The 20,141-nt window shown below is 38.4% G+C and overlaps 1 non-coding gene across 1 annotated transcript; it reads right to left on the reverse strand.

Annotated features, from left to right (window-relative positions):
* Positions 1 to 12,516: 12,516 nt before the first annotated feature.
* LOC115898544 lies at positions 12,517 to 12,623 on the reverse strand. Its single transcript, XR_004058254.1, has one exon. It is a non-coding gene; the product is annotated as a U6 spliceosomal RNA (small nuclear RNA).
* Positions 12,624 to 20,141: the final 7,518 nt, after the last annotated feature.

The following is a 20,141-nucleotide window of genomic DNA, read 5'->3' on the forward strand; positions in this document are numbered from 1 at the left end:
GTCTAGCTGTCAATTCTTCCACTCTTTTTTCAAGATTTTTAGTTTCTTTGCGCTGGGTACGTAATTCCTCCTTTAGCTCTGATAAGTTTGATGGACTGAAGCCTTCTTCTCTCCTCTCGTCCAAGTCATTCTCTGACCAGCTTTGATCCGTTGCTGGCGATGGGCTGCGCTCCTTCGCAGGGGGAGATGCGCTCTTATTTTTTGAATTTCCAGCTTTTCTGCCCTGCTTCTTCCCCATCTTTGTGGTTTTATCTGTCTCTGGTCTTTGATGGTGGTGACGTACTGATGGGGTTTTGGTATAGGTGTCCTTCCTGTTTGATAGTTTTCCTTCTGACAGTAAGAAGGACTGTCTGTTTGTCTGTTGGAGATTGCTTGAGGTCCACTTCAGACCCTGTTTGCCTGGGTATCAGCAGCAGAGGTTGCCGAAGATAGAATATTGCTGAACAGCGAGTGTACCTGTCTGATTCTTCCTTTGGAAGTTTCCTCTCAGGGGTGTACTCCACCCTGTGAGGTGTGGGGTGTCAGACTGCCCCTAGTGGGCGATTTCTCCCAGCTAGGCTACTCAGGGGTCAGGGACACACCTGAGCAGGCAGTCTGTCCGTTCTCAGATCTCAACCTCCGCGTTGGGAGATCCACGGCTCTCCCCAAAGCTGTCAGACAGAGTCGTTCGCGTCTGCACCGGCTCCCGCTACTTCCCCTGTTGGTCTTCAGCTATGCGCTGTCCCCAGAGGTGGAGACTACAGAGACAGGCAGGCTTCCTTGAGCTGCTGTGAGCTCCACCCAGTTCGAGCTTCCCAGCGGCTTTGTTTACCTACTTAAGCCTCAGCAATGGCGGGCGCCCCTCCCCCAGCCTCGCTGCTGCCTTGCGGATAGATCGCGGCAGACTGCTGTGTTAGCAGTGAGGGAGGCTTCGTGGGCGTGGGACCCTCCCGGCCAGGATTGGGATATATTCTCCTGGTGTGCCTGTATGCTTACAGCGCAGTATTGGGGTGGGAGTTACCCGATTTTCCAGGTGTTGTGTGTCTCAGTTCCCCTGGCTAGGAAAACGGATCCCCTTCCCCCTTGCTCTTCCAGGTGAGGCGAAGCCTCGCCCTGCTTCAGCTCTCGCTGGTCAGGCTGCAGCAGCTGACCAGCACCGATTGTCCGGCACTCCCTAGTGAGATGACCCCAGTACCTCAGTTGAAAATGCAGAAATCACTGGTCTTCTGTGTCGCTCGCGCTGGGAGTTGGAGACTGGAGCTGCTCCTATTCGGCCATCTTGCTCCGCCCCCCAGGTTTTCTTTTTCTTTTTTTTTTTTTAATCATTTCAGAGGCATTTGGTTATTTAAAGATTTGAGTCTTTATAAACACATCCATCCCATGTGATAGAGAAATGGAACTAGCAGATGTTGCTGGATTTTTCTTTTTACCTAGGGATTTCATGGTATCTGTTTTTCAATTTCCAACTAAGTATTAAATGCTTGTATAATTTAAGTGTTTCATTTAATTAAGCTTCAAAATGTATTTAAACTTTAGATCAGCCTAGATAACTTGAAAATAGAAACAATTGGAGCAGTTCTGCCAGTCCAGGTTTGATCTAGAGTGCATTCCATTTTAAATGATGTAGGCAATGGTTAGTATAGGTCTAGTGGTTTCTGGACAAATCAACTGTAAATTCTTGAATCTTTCAGGGCTATATTTATATAAGTAAGTTTATCACATTCTATCTCTGCTTCCCATCATTTTAAAATTAGCCCATTTGTTAGGTCTGGAATGGGTGAAGAATAAGTCTTTGCTTAAAATTACAAACAGGTGCCAAGTCAGCAATATGATACACCTAAAAATTCTTATTATAGCAGAAAAGCACCTTGACATCCACAATAAATACATGCCCCAAAACTGTTTAAGTACCTAGTTTGAACATCTTGCTACTTTCCGTGTTTATGGGTTATTGCTCTGCCACTTGAAATATAATTGAATCCAGCAGTTTTTCTTCAGCACAAATGTATAAAATAGATTACTTATTATTTGCTACACTGAGTGATGTCTACAGACTAGGCCTAAGAGAGAAAAAAGACATGTGGTTTACATGCATAGCTATATTGGTGATTTTCCTCAGAGATACTAAGGGCATTATTTGACAATAGTAGACAGATTGACTTTGTAAAGTACAATATGATAGTTCCTTTTTAATTAATATGTGTTCCAAACAACATCTTTTCTTACAGGGGGAGTAAATGTATTTTTCTCTATAATAAAAGTAATTATATAAGACATTTAGGAAGTTGTATTTCCTTCCTCCAGAATTCAAGTAGGTTAATTCTTTCTGCCTTTCTTCTGTTTTCAGGAGAGGAAGGCTCTGAAGGTCTGTGTCAGTGGCTTGTCCGTATCTAAATGGTTCTTTTTATGGGACACAGAGTCCTGCCAGTGAAGCACTTACCCACCCCGTTCTTTTCCCAAAAAATAAAGGTCTCTGAAAAGGAACTCATTCCTCTCTGTTGCTTCTACAGACCAGCACTGAGGAGGTGAGAGCTTGCTGAAACTTTTGGTCCTCTCCTCTCCATTCCTGCTTTGATGAATATCTTCTGCGCTACTTGAGCCTCACTCTCCTAACAGCCTTCCTGCCTCAGGATTTGCCTGGGCCCAGTCCATCCTCCATATAGAGGTCAGCTCTTCCAGAAATGCAAATTCAGTCATGTTACAGCCCTGCATGAAATCCAGAGTGGTGCCCGTCACCTTCAGGATGCACTTAAACATTTTGAGAATGTCATAAAAGGCATTATCATTATCTCTTGGCCCCTCCAGCCCACCCAGCCTCATTTCCTTCCTACTTGGATACACCTGGTCTCTTCTTCATTCTTACCTGAATCAGGTTTCTGTTAGTCTTTCTGTTTGGCACACAACTTCTCCACCTTCTTCACTTGACTGATAACAAACAAATCCTTCACTTTTTATGGGAAGCGCCACTGGTCTCCATGCCGAGTTAGGTGCTTTCTCTATCAGCTCCTACAGTGCCTTGTGCGTGGCCTATCATAGTACTTACTTCACCTATTTATCCATTTACTCTTTTGTCTCTCCCATTAGACAATGAGCCTGTCATGTTCATAGCCCTAGCCATTAAATCTTTGCCTTTACCTAGTGTGTCTCTGACAACAACAAGAGAGCCTGATGTGCAGTCATTTCTTAATAAAGACTGGTTGCAAAAATGAATGTATCCACACATTAATTCTTACCCTGACTGATTTTATTTTAAAATATCTCTGTTACCAAAGGACTGGTTTTGCTAGCAGAACGATATGTAGGGCATCTGTTTCAAAATAATTCTGTGCCTAATTGGTGCTACTTATAGGATTTCATATCAGCATTAGTATCCCAAAATATCACCTGGGTCACAACACGTTATACAACACAGCAGCGTATGCTGAAATATGATGAGAAAATATTCTGAAATCCCAGGCAAATATTTCAGAAAGACCCTCTGTATACTTAGTTGTTTGTACAGAAGCTCCCAAGGTCTGTCTTTTCACGCATTCTCCTACAGAACGGGAGCTGTTTGAACAGGGCTTACATCTACACAGTGTTATTCAATGGTTAAGTCAAATTCTTCCACACGTATTGTTAAAAATATAGTTTTTTTTTGTTTCAAACAATTTGTACCACCTATACTGTGTTCACCTGAGCACTTTGTTCATTATCAACTGGTGAGCAAAGTGAAAAAAACCACTGGACCTAGGGCTGCAAACACCAGCTTTGAAATTGGGGATGTAGAGTTAGAAAATAGATTTTCTTTCTTTCTTTCTTTTTTTTTTTGAGACAGAGTCTAGCTCTGTTGCCAGGCTGGAGTGCAGTGGCGCGGTCTCGGCTCACTGCAACTCCACCTCCTGGGTTCGAGCAATTCTCCTGCCTCAGCCTCCCAAGTAGCTGGGACTACAGGCACCCACCACCGTGCCCGGCTAATTTTTTTTTTTTTTTTGTATTTTTAGTAGAGACAGGGTTTCACCAACGTGGCCAGGCTGGTCTTGAACTCCTGACCTCGTAATCAACCCACGTTGGCCTCCCAAAGTGCTGGGATTACAGGTGTGAGCCACCGTGCCCGGCCAGAAAATAAATTTTCTAGTGTGCAAATTAACTGTACCCAAGGCTTATCTTTCTCTTTTTTAAGATTTCCCTTTGGCTACAAAGAACATAGTGCTGAAGTAGCTCTTATATATGAGAATAGTGGTTTTCAACCAGAGCATTTTTACCTCTTAGTGTACATTTGGCAATGTCTGGAGACATCTTTGGTTGTCACAATGGAGGAAGGGTGGTGAGCATTTAGAGAGAAGACACCAGGGATGATGCTACATCTCCTACAATGCACAAGAAAGTCCCCTACAAAAAATTATCTGGCCCAAAATGTTAATGAAACTCTGTACCAGGATGGAAAAAGAAATAGTATATTTAGAAGCTGGAAGTGAGAATGTGTGATTTCTGTGATTGATTTGTGTTTCTCAATATGCTGCTCCTTCACAGATCACAGAGCTATCTATGACCTTCTTTCTAGCAGTTCACAACATGGTTGTTTGCTTCTTTAAGCCAGCAGGAGAGTCTTGCTTGCCCAATCTGCTAAGAATGTCTTAGATAATGCAACATAATCACAGGAATGACTTCCATTACCTTTGCTGCATTCTATTGATTAGAAGAAAGCCACAGGTCCCACCTGCTCTCAAGTGGAAGGAATTAATCAAAGATGCTGACATCAGGAGATAGGAATTATGAGGACCACCCTAGGGTCTGTCCACACAACATATTGTTGTCTTGATGGCAGGTGTGGTGTTTTGTACTGTGTCGACCCGGTTATCCTGGGAAAATCTTGTCACTGAAGAACATGCATGAGATTGGATGGCAGGTGGAGTGGCCATTAATCTCTGATGGTTGGCACAGTCACAGCAGTGATGGACAGACGCAGAAATGCCCAGCCGGTGTCAGTGGGTCCTGCTCTCCTCTGTTTCCTATCCAGCTTGTCTTCTCAACTGTTGGCCAGCAGCTGCCCCAGCCTACCCTAGAGACTGACTGAAGACCTTTAGAGGCAACAGCAACATGAAAGCAGTGGCTCCTATCACCCTCCCCTAAGCCCCTCTGCTGTGGCTAGATATCTTGGTTTTTCAGATGGAAGGTTAGTGACTCCTTCCCTAGATCTTTCCCCAGGTTCTCCTGCAACTCTCAGAGGTCAATTTCACACAGAAGCCCCTTCTTCCATAACTCTCAGGGAACTGTGCCCCTCTGACCAAGCCCTGACTGATGCAGATATTGTTCCCATGATAATCAGGTTTAAGCATATCCTTTGTGCTTCTCGTTGTGTCAGTTGCTGTGGCCAATACAAAGTAATCTAACATAGTAGTCCCATGAAAATGGAACATCTCTGTTTTGTCTTGAACTCCTGGCTTCAAGAGATCCTGCCATCTTGGCTTCCCAAAGTTTTGAGATTATAGGCATGAGCCATCTTGCTTGGCCAGACATCTCTGTTTTGCTTACTGCTATACCCTCGGGGTTGGCAATAGTGCCTGGCATATAGTAGACACTCTATAAATATTATTTTCATGAATAATGGAAGATACTTATGTGTTTTGTGTGATATACATATGTATATGTGTGTGTAATATATTCGTTATATACAGTTGTGTGTGTCTGTATGTATAATCTCCTTCCCTTATTGCCTATTTTAGCATTTAAATATCTGTGGTGTCTAACTTGACACCTGACTGTATTTCTATTCAGAATATCCTTTGGAGTTCAGACCAAGAAATAGGCAAACCTAGTTCAGGAAGTTGAACCAAATATCTTTTCTCACTATAAATACATTAATTTAGAGAGCAAAACATACGGTTATTTACACAGTAAATAAAGACATGAATAACTTCTCAGTCAGTTCAGATGAGATTTTGCTACCAAAGACCTAAGTACGCAAATACCATTCGATGCAGCAATCTCATTACAGGGTATGTACCCAGAGGAATATAAATTGTTCTGTTGTAAAGTCACATGCACGCATATATTCATCGCAGCACTATTCACAATAGCAAAGACATGGAATCAACATAAATGCCCATCGATGATGGAAAGGACAAACAAAACATGGTACATATACACCATGGAATACCACAAAGCCATAAAAAGAATGAGGTCATGTCCTTTGCACAGACATGGATGGAACTGGAGGTCATCATTTTAGCAAACTAACACAGGAGTAGAAAACCAAATACCACATGTTCTCACTTATAAGTGGGAGCTAAATGATGAGAACACACGGACACATAGAGGGGAACAACACACACTGGGGTCTAGGGGAGAGTGGAGGGTAGGAGGAGGGAGAAGATCAGGAAAAATAACTAATGTGTACTAGGTTTAATACCTGGGTGATGAAACAATCCATACAACAAATCCCCATGACAGAAGTTAACTATGTAACAAACTTGCACATGTGTCCTTGAACTTAAAATAAAAGTTAAAAGACTTCAGGTCAGATCACTGCATGTGTGTTATCAAAAAAAAAAAAAAAAAAAAAAGAGATTTTGGAGCTGTTCGGATCTGAGGATTTTGAATTAATATTAATGATGATAATAATATTAAAATAGCAATTATTTATTGGAAAGCAATAATCATTCAAGCACTAAGACATTTTATGTGTATAACAATAATAATAGAAACATACTTACAAAAAAACAAAGAACATGCTTTGGAGAAGGCAAGGTAGACTACTACCTAAATAATACAATATAATTTCTAATACCCAAAGAAAGAGCTCCATATTCCTACTGTCATCCAAATTATATTATATAATATAAATATTTGCTAATTTGCTTAGGAGATTCATTTATCCCCTTTACAACAGCATCAGAAAGAATAAAATACTTAGAAATAAACTTAATAAAAGAAGTATACAACTTGCATCCTGAAAACTACAAAACATTGTAGAAAGCAATTAAAGAAGGTCTAAATAAATAGAAAGGCATTTCATGTTCATAGACCAGAAGACTTAATGTTGTTAAGATAGAAATATTCCCTAACTGATCTACAGATTAAATATAACTCCTCTTAAAATCCTGGAGAAACTTCTTGCAGCAATTGACAAGCTGATCCTAAAATTCACACGCAAATGCAAGGGACTCAAAATAGCCAAAACAATCTTGAAAGAGGAGAACAAAATAGAAGGACTCATAATTCCTGATTTCAAAACATGCTGTAAAGCTACAGTAATCAAGACACTTTGGTACTGGCATAAGGAAAGACATAGACCAGTAGACGAGAACTGAGAGACCAGAAATAAATCTCACATTTATGGACAGTTCATTTTCAACAAAATGCCAAGACAACTCAATGATAAAAACAAATTTTTCAAGAAATGACAGTGAAAAAACTGAATATCCACATATAAAATAATAAAATTGTACCCCTTCCTTACACCATACACAAAAATCAACTCAAATGGGTCAAATAAGTAAATGTAAGGGTGGAACAATAAAACTCTTAGAATAAAATCTAGGGGTAAAACTTTGTGACCTTGGGTCAGGCAAAGTATTCTTAGATATGATATTACTAAAAGCACAAGTGACAAAAGAAAAAGTAGGTAAACTGGACTTCATCAAATTTAAAAACTTGGTGAGGCATGGTAGCTCACACCTGTAATCCCAGTGTGAGGATCACTTGACCCCAGGAGTTCGAGACCAACTTGGGCAACATAGTGAGAAAAAAATTCATCTCTACAAAAATAAAAATAAAAAATTAGCCAGGCATGGTGATGTGTGTCCATAGTTCCAACTACCTGGGAGGCTGTGGTGGGAGGATCACTTAAGCCTGGGAGGTTGGGGCTGTAGTGAGCCATGCTTGCACCACTGTACTCCAGCCTGGATGACAGAGTGAGACCCTATCTCAACAAAAACCAAAACCAAAAACGTTTGCATTTCAAAGAGTACCATCAAAAAAGGGAAAAGAATGGGCGAAAATACTTGCAAATGATAAAGCTGACAAGGAACTTGTATCCAGAATATATACATGTCAGTAGCAGAAAGATTACCGTATTTTAAAAAAAGCAACGAATCTTTATAGACATTTCTCCAAAGAAGATATACAAATGTTCAGTGGGCACATCAAAGGATGCTCAATATCATTAGCCATCAGGAAAAAAGTAACAAAAATCACAATGATATACCACTTCACATTGTCTAGGATGGTTACATAGGAAATAACAAGTGGTGGTGAGGATCTAGAAAATTTGAACCCTGATTCACTGCTGGAGGGAATGATTAAGCATTGAATCACTGTATCACTCAGCAATTCCATTCCTAGGTGTATATCCAAGACATTAAAGAATATATCCACACAAGAAGTTGTACATGAATGTTCACAGCAACATTATTCATAATAGTTAAGGAGTGGGACAATCAAACATCTGTAAACTGATGAATAGATAAACATAATGTAGCATTATTTTGCTACAAAAAATAAAGTACTGAGAGATGCTACCACATGGATAAATCTTGAAATATTAGATAAAAAAAAGAAGCCAGTCACCAAAAAAATCCCAGCCCACATATTATATTATTCCATTGATACAAAATGTCCAGAATAGACAAATCTATAGAGACAGAAAGTCAATTAATAATTGGCTAGTGCTGGGGGATTGGAGGTTAATGGGAAGTGACCAGTAATCTGTACAGAATTTCTTTATAGGGTGATGAAAATGTTCTAAAATTGATTGTGGTAGGGCGCAAAGGCTCATGTTTGTAATCCCAGCGCTTCGGGAGGCTGAGACAGGTGGATGGCTTCAGCCCAGAAGTTTGAGACCAGCCTGGACAACACGGCAAAACCCCATCTCTACAAAAAAATACAAAAATTAGCCAGGTATGGTGGTATGCCCCTGTAGCCCCAGTCCCTTAGGGGGCTGAGTTATGAGGATCACTCGAGCCCAGGAGGTTGAGGTTGCAGTGAGCCGAGATCGTGCCACTGCACTCCACCCTGGGCAAGAGTGAGACTCTGTCTCAAAAAAAAAAAAAAAAAAAAAATTGATTGTGGTGAAAGTCGCACAACTCTGTTAATATGCTAATATTCTTTGAATTGAATACATTAAATGAATGAATTGTATAGTATGTGAATTGTATTTCAAAGCTACTAGTTATATAAGGTACGCACACTTACATAAATATATATGTATGCTATATATACTTTACTACTTACATAAAGTATATACATATGTATATATATACTTTTTATATGGAAAAAACTGATATACGGTACATATAGTAAAAATGTTCCCCAAACGTTTCCAGTGTGCTTGCTGTGCAGGCACTTGGATGTAAAGACCAAAAGTCCCTGACTCTTCCTACCCCTAGGAGTTCGCATGTTGGTGGGTAGCTTCTTGCCTCTCTGTAGGAGCTATGAGTCAAGCTGTCTCCAACAGAGAGACCAGTGGCTAGTGTTCCCCAACAGACCTCAGCTAAAGGTCTCCAGTTAAAAGTGAGTCAGATTCAACATTCTCTTTGAGGTGTCTTACTTCCCTGCTTCTCTCTTTCATCCCTAAAATGTTGAAATATTTAAGGTGCCTAAACTCATAATAAACCTTAAAAAAAAAACAAACCTAAAAAGCCATGGTGAACTCTATGGGTTCTCAGCAGGAGGACAATGGATAAAATATTTGAAAAGGAAGAATTTTATTCTGGCTTGTTTTCTTCACAACTGAAGGCCTTCAGCCCTTTCCAGTCCAGTATCGCTCTAGGCATGGAATTTTGGGCAGTAGAAAACATTATTTAGTGTTTGTCCACCATTTAGATCTAGATTAAAAATGAATGTATTACATTTGAACCCTGGTAATTTCTAATATTTCATATTCAACAATATCATGTCGCTCATTGTTAGGTACCATATGGTGCTTGAGCTAAAGATACACTAGTGCCAAGGTTAGCCACAATCCCCATTCTCAGAGAATGTCCAGCTCAGCGTGGATGACAGACATTATGGAAATAATTGTGAAGGAAAAATGTTAGATTCTATGGAACTGCTAACCTGTGGAAACCAAAGCATTAATGTGAGGAGGTAACTTTTATGCTGAAACCCAGGTAAAGGTGTGAAGGTGGTTACAGGTGTGGTCAAGATGGCAGTGCCTATAGAGAAGAGTATGGCAGGCTTGGGAAGAGCACGGGAGAAGGTCCCAGCAGAGGGAAATCTAGCAGAAAGAAGCTCATGCAGCTTTCTCCTCAGTGAGGACTGAGGAGAAAGGGTGTGAGATAAGACTGGTGAATTATATGTGGATGGGACAGGCAAGGCCTTTAGCCTGGTGTGAGAAGTTCAGACCTTGTTGTAGGGTCAGTGAGAAACCATTGAAAGTTTTAAGCGTGGAGCATAGTAATCAGATATTCAAAGAGATCCCTGTGGCTGTTTTGTGAAAAACTTTTCAAATATGCATGTCATAATTGAAATATTTTTTAAAAAGAAATTCAATTATATGTTTTCACTTCAAAATTTTCTTAATTTTGAAAACTCAGATGAAGCTTACAACTTCTTTATTAGAAATGACAAGTAAAATGCCATATTCAACTGATCCTATTTAATCACTGGATCATTCAGGGACAAAGCATAGAAAGTTTGTTTTTCAGTGATATTTTTCCTCATTCCAAACATTTGAAATTTGAAATTCAATAAAAACATGAACAAAGATACTTTTTAAATTTCTAGGACAAATGTCACAAAAGCAAACAAATGGAGTACCAAAGAAATTTTTTGAGGCTCAGTGAGTAGGGTGGGCAGTGGATGGCAGAGTTTGTGGGTGTTGGTATGCTGAAAATTCAGGCGCTTCTCTGTTGACTTCTAAAGAGCAAGACCCAAATCCTAAGTCCTCGAGAATGTGTGACAACCTTCCCAAGAATGACCAACCCTAGGCAAATGTAAAATTAGGTTAGTATTAGAAAAAGAGATGATTGATTTCTCTGAGTGGCCTAAAGACATTTTTTCTTAACTCCAATCCTTAACTCAACAAGAGTTTATTGGCATTCTATTTTGTGTAAGGACTGGTACTAAGTACTGAGATCTTTATATGTGTGTATCTATCTATCTATCTTTCTATCTATCTATCTATCTATCTATCTATCTATCTATCTATCTACATCATTTTTTAAAGTTTTTAAAATTATACTTTAAGTTCTAGGATACATGTGCACAACGTGCAGGTGTGTTACATATGTATACATGTGCCATGTTGGTTTGCTGCACCCATTAACTCGTTATTTACATTAGGTATATCTCCTAATGCTATCCCTCCCCACTCCCCCTACCCCACGACAGGCCCTGGTGTGTGATGTTCCCCACCCTGTGTCCTAGTGTTCTCATTGTTCAGTTCCCACCTATGAGTGAGAACATGTGGTGTTTGGTTTTCTGTCCTTGCGATAGTTTGCTCAGAATGATGGTTTCCAGCTTCATCCATGTCTCGACAAAGGACATGAACTCATCCTTTTTTATGGCTGCATAGTATTCCATGGTGTATATGTGCCACATTTTCTTAATCCAGTCTATCATTGATGGGCATTTGGGTTGGTTCCAAGTCTTTGCTATTGTGAATAGTGCCGCAATAAACATATGTGTACATGTGTCTTTATAGCAGCATGATTTATAAACCTTTGGATATATACCCAGTAATGGGATGGCTGGGTCAAATGGTATTTCTAGTTCTAGATCCTTGAGGAATCGCGACACTGTCTTTCACAATGGTTGAACTAGTTTACAGTCCCACCAACAGTGTAGAAGTGTTCCTATTTCTCCACATCCTCTCCAGCACCTGTTGTTTCCTGACTTTTTAATGATCACCATTCTAACTGGTGTGAGATGGTATCTCACTGTGGTTTTGATTTGCATTTCACTGATGGCTAGTGAAAATGAGCATTTTTTCATGTGTCTACTGGCTGCATAAATGTCTTCTCTTGAGAAGTGTCTGTTCATATCTTTGCCCACTTTTTGATGAGGTTGTCTGAGTTTTTCTCGTAAATTTAAGTTCTTGGTAGATTCTGGATGTTAGCTCTTTGTCAGATGGGTAGATTGTAAAAGTTTTCTCCCATTCTGTAGATTGCCTGTTCACTCTGACAGTAGTTTCTTTTGCTGTCTGTGCAGAAGCTCTTTAGTTTAATTAGATCCCATTTGCCTATTTTGGCTTTTGTTGCCATTGCTTTTGGTGTTTTAGTCATGAAGTCCTTGCCCATGGCTATGTCCTGAATGGTATTGCCCAGGTTTTCTTCTAGGGTTTTTATGGTATTAGGTCTAACATTTAAGTCTTTAATCCATCTTGAATTAATTTTTGTATAAGGTGTAAGGAAGGGATCCAGTTTCAGTTTTCTACATATGGCTAGCCAATTTTCCCAGCACCATTTATTAAATAGGGAATCCTTTCTCCATTTCTTGTTTTTGTCAGGTTTGTCAAAGATCAGATGGCTGTAGATGTGTGGTATTATTTCTGAGGGCTCTGTTCCGTTCCATTGGTCTATATCTCTGTTTTGGTACCAGTACCATGTTGTTTTGAAAAATATGGAATGCTTCACGAGTTTGCATGTCATCCTTGTGCAGGGGCTATGCTAATCTTCTCTGTATTGTTCCAATTTTAGTATATGTGCTGCTGAAGTGAGCATGTATCTATCTATATCTTTTTATCTATCCATCTTAATGAGGAGCAACAATCACTTGTAGATGGCCCATTTTTTTTTATGGAAGTTAGTCTTTACTACAGAAAAATTCATTTACAGCTTATTTTGAAGACTTAATAGACAGATCTAATCTTATCTTCCCAAACGAAACAATATTCTTCCTAACAGTTAGACTACGATTCCAGTAGTCAATGTTTACAGAAATAAATGTTGGGGCATATGGCATAAAAAGTAGATTCATGGGACAATAGAATAAAATATTTGAACTCACAACTGTCCATGGAAATTTTAGGATATATTGTCATTTATCTGTATCATTGCATTCACCAGGTTTCAACATTATTAGTATTACAAAAGCTCCATTGTCATTCGTTAAAGGCAGAGGTGACTCTGAGACACACCACTTTTATCCATACAACACGATATCCATCAATGATCCATATGCCTCCTGCATTCATAAAATCATGCAACACATGCTATATGTGGAAATGAACTGATTTTTGCTTTCTATTATGATTTATATCATTATTCACACTCCACCGTAGTCTCTTTGGGGAGAGTTGGTTACCATTAGCATTTGCTGTCAGTCAAATTGTGCTTCTTTCCTTATTACCCTTTTTTCATATCTGAACTACAGTAAAAGAACAAGACAAGAATAGAAGTCCTAATATTTAAAAAAAGATCACAGAATATATGACCTTTAACCAACGCTGTGATCATTTGCTTCTTTTTAAAATAAGATATATAATTAGAACTGAAAAATGCCAATAAAATCCAGTCATTTGTATCTTTTCCTCATATAAAGAAAAGTTGGAAAATTAGTTGAAATGGAAAATGATTTTTAAGGTTTAATGCAGAATAATTCTTTAAAGTCATGACTAAGACTGATCATCTACTCAAGATATTCACATTTCAAAGCATCCATTTAGCTTGCAACCTTATTTTAATAATATGGGGTCTCAATATCTTCCTTTCCTGCAGGTTTTTGTTTTCAATGGGCATTTATTTAAAAAGAAACTCCAGATTTATAAATAGATTAGGGTGTGATGCTAATTCCTTAATTCTAGGAGGTTAGACTTTCATAATTATAAAGGTCATTTATTTTTTCAATAGCAAACATTTAGCAGGTATTCATTAGGTACCTGGCACGGCTTTAGATTCTGAAATACAAAGACTTCAAGTCATGGTTTTCCTGTTTGGAGAAGCTTACCTTTTAGTGAGGAAAGCATGCATGTTAAAAAAAAAAATCTACCTACCTATCGATAGATCTGACAATAACACGTGGAAAGTGCTAACAGATAATGAAAACAGAACATGAGCTCTGAAGACAACATCACTGAGGAAGTATCCCTGAGTTGGAAACCTTATTAGAAAAAAAGGAGTTTGTGAGATGAAGGAGGGAAAGGAAGGGAGAAAAAAAATAGCAAGTGTCAGAGTTCCTAAAAAGGCCTGGTGTTCTGGGGACTATCGGCCTAAGCACAGGAGACTTGGGATGAGTGCAAATGAGTTTACAGTGAAAAATATAATATTACATAATGATAAGTGAAATGTCACAGTAGACCACCAAATTTTTCCAGATATTTTCTATGCATATTCATATCTATCTGACTGTCTATATCTTTCTCTCCTATCATCTATCTATATCTATCTATCTATCTATCTATCTATCTATCTATCTATCTATCTATCTATCTAATCTTCTAGGTAGTTAGCTAATCATCTATCAATCTATATATCCATGCATCTATCTTTCTCTTCAAATGGTATCACACTATATATACCTATTTTGCAAACTTCTTTTTCTTAATATATCTTGAATACAATACAAGTCATAGATAGACAAGCAAATGGAAAACAACAAAGAGCAGGGGTTGCTATTCTTATATCATACAAAATAGACTTTAAACCAACAACAATCAAAAAGGACAAAGAAGGACATTACATAATGATAAAAGATACAATTCAATTAGAAGTCTTAACCATCCTAAATATATATGCATCCAACACTGGAGCACCTAGGTTCATAAAACAAGTTCTTAGAGACTTGTGGAGAGACTTAGATAACCACAAAATAATAGAGGTAGACTTCAACACCCCACTCACAGTATTAGACAAATCATCAAGGCAGAAAACTAACAAAGATATTTGGAACTTAGACCCAACACTTGACCAAATAGACTTAGCAGATATCTTCAGGACACTCCACCCAACAACAGACTGTACATTCTTCTCATCTGCACCTGCCATATACTCTAAAATTGACCATACACTCAATGACTTTAAAGCAATTTTCAACAATTCCAAAAAACCAAAATCATACCAATCACACTCTTGGACCACAGCACAATAAAAATAGAAATCAATACCAGGAAGATCTCTCAAAACCATACAGTTACATGAAAATTAAACAATCTGCTCCTGAATGAATTTTGGGTAAACAATGAAATTAAGTCAGAAATAAAGAAATTCTTTGAAACTAATAGAAAAGAAGATACAGTATACTAGAATCTCTGAGATACAGCTAAAGCAGCGTTAAGAGGAAAGTTTATGGTGCTAAATGCCCACATCAAAAAGTTTGAAAGATCTCAAATTAATAACCTAACATCACACCTACAGGAACTAGAAAAAACAAGAGAAAATGAATCTCAAAACTAGCAAAAGAAAAGGAATAAAATCAGATCTACACTGAATGAAATTGAGACACAAAAAAGCCATACAAAAGGTCAACAAAACCAAAAGCTGGGGTTTTAAAAGAATAATAAGATTGATAGATTGCTGGCTATACTAATAAAGAAAAAAAGATGATACAAATAAACAATCAGAAATGACAAAGGGGACATTACAACAAACCCCACAGAAATACAAAAAAACCTCAGAGACTACTACAAACACCTCCATGCACACAAACTAGAAAGTCTAGGAGAAATGGATAAATTCCTGAAAACATACAACCTCCCAAGATTGAACCAGGAAAAAATGGGAACCCTGAGCAGAACAATATCAAGTTACAAAATTAAATCAGCAATAAAATACCTACCAACTAGAAAAAGCCCTGGACCAGACAGATTCACAGCTGAATTGTACCAGATGTGTAAAGAAGGACTAGTACCAATCCTACTGAAACTATTCCAAAAAATGGGCAAGGAAGGACTCCTCCTCAACTCATTCATTGAGGCCAGCATCATTCCGATACCAAACCTAGCAGACAAAAACTTCAGGCCAATATCCTTAATGAAAATAGATCCAAAAATCCTCAACAAAATACTGGCAAACCAGATCCAGTAGCACATCGAAAAGCTAATTCATCATAATTAAATAGGCTTTATCCCTGGGATTCAAGGTTGGTTCAACATACACAAATCCATAAATGTGATTCATCACATAAACAGAACTAAAATAAAAAACCTCATGATCATCTCAATAGTCACAGAAAAGGCTTTTGATAAAATTCAGCATGCCTTCATGTTAAAAATCCTCAACAAACTATTCATTGAAGGAACATATCTGAAAATACGGCCATCTATGACAAACACACAGCCAACATCATACTCAAAGCAAAATCTGGAAGCATTCCCCTTAAGAACTGGAACAAGCCAAGGGTGCTCACTCTGACTGCTCCTGTTCAACATAGTACTGGAAGCCCTGGCCAGAGCAATCAAGCAAAAGAAAGAAAGAAAGAAAGAAGGAAAGAAAGAAAGAAAGAAAGAAAGAAGAAAGAAGAAAGAGAGAAAGAAAGAAAAAAGAAAGAAGAAATAAACTGAGGGAGGGAGGGAGGGAGGGAGGGAGTGAGAAGGAAGGAAGGAAGGAATTACAATTCAATAAATCATAACGCATAATCACTAAAAGAAACTCCCTCACTCCCTACCTCCTCACTCCCGCCCCTCCCTCCCCCCCCCCCCCCATCCCACTCCCTACAAAAAAAGAAAAGAAGGAAAGAAGGAAGGAAGGAAGGAAGGAAGGAAGGAAGAAGAGCAGCCAAATATGAGGAGAGGAAGTCAAACTGTCTTTCTTTGCAGATGATATGATTCTATACCTAGATCGTAAGTGAATTAATGCAGGATGAAAAAAACAAATACTGCATGTTCTCTCTTATAAGTGGGAGCTAAACATTTGAGTACACATGGACACAAAGAAGGAAACAATAGACACGAGGGCCTACTTGCCGGTGAAGGGTGGGAGGAAGGGGAGGATAAAAAATCTGCCTGTTGGGGACTATGCTTATTACCTGGGTGATGAAATCATTTGTATACCAAACTCCCATGACACACAATTTACCTGTGTAAGAAAACTTGCATGTGTACCTCCTGAGCCTAAAATAAAATTTGGAAAAAAATAAACCTATCTAAACATAGAAATAGTACAGTAAAAATACGATATAAAAGCTCCATTATAATCTTATAGATTGTTGTATATGCAGTCTGTCATTGACAAAAATGTCTTTATGTCGGGCAGGGCTATATTTGCAAAAGATCTCTTTTATCATTGAACTTATAGTGCAGTAGCAGAGAGACAACTGTCAATTAATGATAATTCTAATGAATTTTAGGAAAGGGGAAGTAAAGGGTGTTTTGAAATTAAAGGCAGAAAGTAAGTCTAGTGGTGGGTGGAGCCCTCATGAATGAATTAATCCATGCGTGGATTAATGGGTTAATGGGTTATCAAGAGAGTGGGACTGGTGGCTTTATAAGAAGAGGAAGATCAGCACCATAGGACAGTGGGTGGGGGGTTGGAGAAGAGAAGAGGAGGAGAGACCTGAGGTAGCGCTACCTCTGGATTCTGCAGAGTCCCCATCAGCAAGAAGTTCCTCACCAGATGAGTCCCTCTAATCATGGTCTTCTCAGCCTCCATAAGAATTAAATTCCTTTTCCTTGTAAATTACCCAGTTTCAGATATTATGTTATAAGCAACAGAAAATGGACTAAGACAGAAATCTGTTTCTCATATTTAGCGCCACATCCTTGATATGAATACACCAGAATATACTTAATCATTCCCCTGGTGATGAACTTTTAGGATATTTGCGGTTTTTTGCTACTACAACTTATGCTGCCTTGCACATCCTTATGCATCTATTTGTGTAGCTTTAAGAGAATATACCTGTGGGATAGATTGATGGGCATAGAATGTAGCAAAGTTTTGATGGATATTGCCAAATGACCTTCAAAGGCAATTCACTCCCTTCCAAGTTATTTGAGAATGCTTGTTTCCCAAATCCCTTACAACACCCACCCTATTCTTTTAGTTTTTTCATCATAGTGGTGCTTATTTATTTTTATGAACATTTTGTACAAGTTACTATGGTTTCTGAGAAAAAACTTAGAAAATGAAAATAAGAAACTAAAGGGGAAAAGCGTCTTAAATTCCACTTCCCATCTGGTCTGTAGCCTTCAACTTTTCACTGTGTAAGGATGAATTTATGTCTCGTTTGGTCCATAACTGAGATACAGCTGGTAAATGGAACCAGGAGATTCCACTTCACCACAAATTTCTGCTATCCATTTAGCTCTGTTGATGCAAGGGGGCTTTGGAAACTGCTAGGAAAAGAACTCAAAGGGTTTCTACAAGTGGCATTCAGATATATGGCATGTGGCAGACTCTGGGATATCTTAAACAAGCCAAATCAAAATATGTGACTGAAGTTCTCCTGAGAGCAAGCCACCTGATGGAAGAAAGAATTTGTTGTAAATATCCAGATTATGTGATAGGTTCTAAGTGTTGGAGGGCAGCAACTAGTCTGGGGGACATCATGGTAGTCATTACTTGAAACTTCTGATCCAATCACTCTGGTGGGCATGCTCCCCAAGGACAAAATGGCTAGGTGTGCAAACAACAAAGCAGTGATACTAAACTCTGTGATATCTCTGCCCAGGTACCCTGCTGTGGGACACCATCCCTCCTTCTGACCCTCTCCCCACAAAGCATAATCACAGAAAGGAGAACTTTCCTCTTTTATTTCACAATAGACTGACCAGCAGGAGAGGCATTATAAGGGTTGAATGCATCAAAGGCTAGTGTGATTGCAAAGACGAATGTGTGCTCCAACTCAGATGGTGACATTCACAGATCTTTGGTACAGTTACCAGCCACCATGGTGAAGCTGCAATATGGCAGAGGCCAGTCATGGTCACAGGAGCAAGTGATATCTGCTCTCATTTAGGAGCCATGTGACTCAGCCATGACTCTGAGTCCACTGAGTGGACTTGGGTGTGTGGGGGAGAGGAAGTTCTGTTTCTCGGGATCTGTAACTGCATGGATATACGAGTACTTAGTGCTAGTGAAAACCCTTTAACAGTATGTCATTGATACAGAATAAAATCCCAATTCCTTAATGGTTTTCAAGGATTTTTATGATCAGGCCCCTTCTTAAATGACTCTTCTCATTCTTTGGGACTCAGTTTACATCTCATTTGCTGTAGAAAGACTTTTACAAGCATCTGAGGCTAGTTTAGTTGTCTTTCCTCTGTACTTTTGTGGCACCTTGTTCAAATTCCCATTACATAACACTTACGTTACATTGTATGACATAGCATTATTGTCTATCTTAATCACAATACCAGAAGATTCTTGAAGGAAGGGTCCACATTTTATTCATTATTCATTGTTGCACCACCCCCCGCACTGCCTGTTACTGTGCCTGCCACATAGTGCACATTCAATATATATTTGTCAAATAAATAAATGAATGAATGGGGGATCTTATTAAATAAGATGAAGAATAACAAGAAGTACAAATTTGTGGGAAAAGATGAGGAGCTTAATTGTGTGCTTCTTAATTTAAATATCTGTGGACATCTGAGAGGGTATGCTTAGTTGTGAATAATGACTGGGAAATGTATGAAAAAAGAATTTGAAATCACCTTTCAGAAACAATCACTATTTACCTTTTGGTATATTTATTTTCATACTAGGAAACATTTCTTACCCACATTAAAAAAATATACATATGTGTATATATGTGTGTGTGTATATATGTGTAACATTAAACTTTATATGTAGTTCTAGATCTAGTTTCAAAATTTATTTTAGTTTCCCATATTATTAAACTCTTAGCATACTTTTAATGTTTGAGTAACATTCTCTTGAATGACTTTGTGATGATTTGTGACTTTCTTATTTTAAAAATTTTAAATTATAAATAGCAGCATAACATGTTTTTAGTTATTTTTGTTCATGTTTTCAGATATGAACTCCTAGAAAATGATGTTACTGAGATATCGAATACAAACTCATTTACACTTGCTTTTATATTTGCCAAATTCCCTACAGAAAGGTTATACCAATGCTGCTCAAAACAGTTATACATAGGCGTGTCCTTTGCATTGCATGCTTACCTGCATTGAGTACAATTATTTTAATAATAATTGCTCTTTCCATAAAACGAAAATATCACAGTGCAGCTTTTGATACCTTTACTGAGATATAATTGACATACAATAAACTGTCTAAATTTAAAATTAAACACATACAATTTTATGTGTTAAAGATCTGTATCACCTGTGAAAC

The sequence above is a fragment of the Rhinopithecus roxellana genome, chromosome 6 (genome assembly GCF_007565055.1).
Source record: "Rhinopithecus roxellana isolate Shanxi Qingling chromosome 6, ASM756505v1, whole genome shotgun sequence".
Taxonomy (NCBI): Eukaryota; Metazoa; Chordata; class Mammalia; order Primates; family Cercopithecidae; genus Rhinopithecus; species Rhinopithecus roxellana.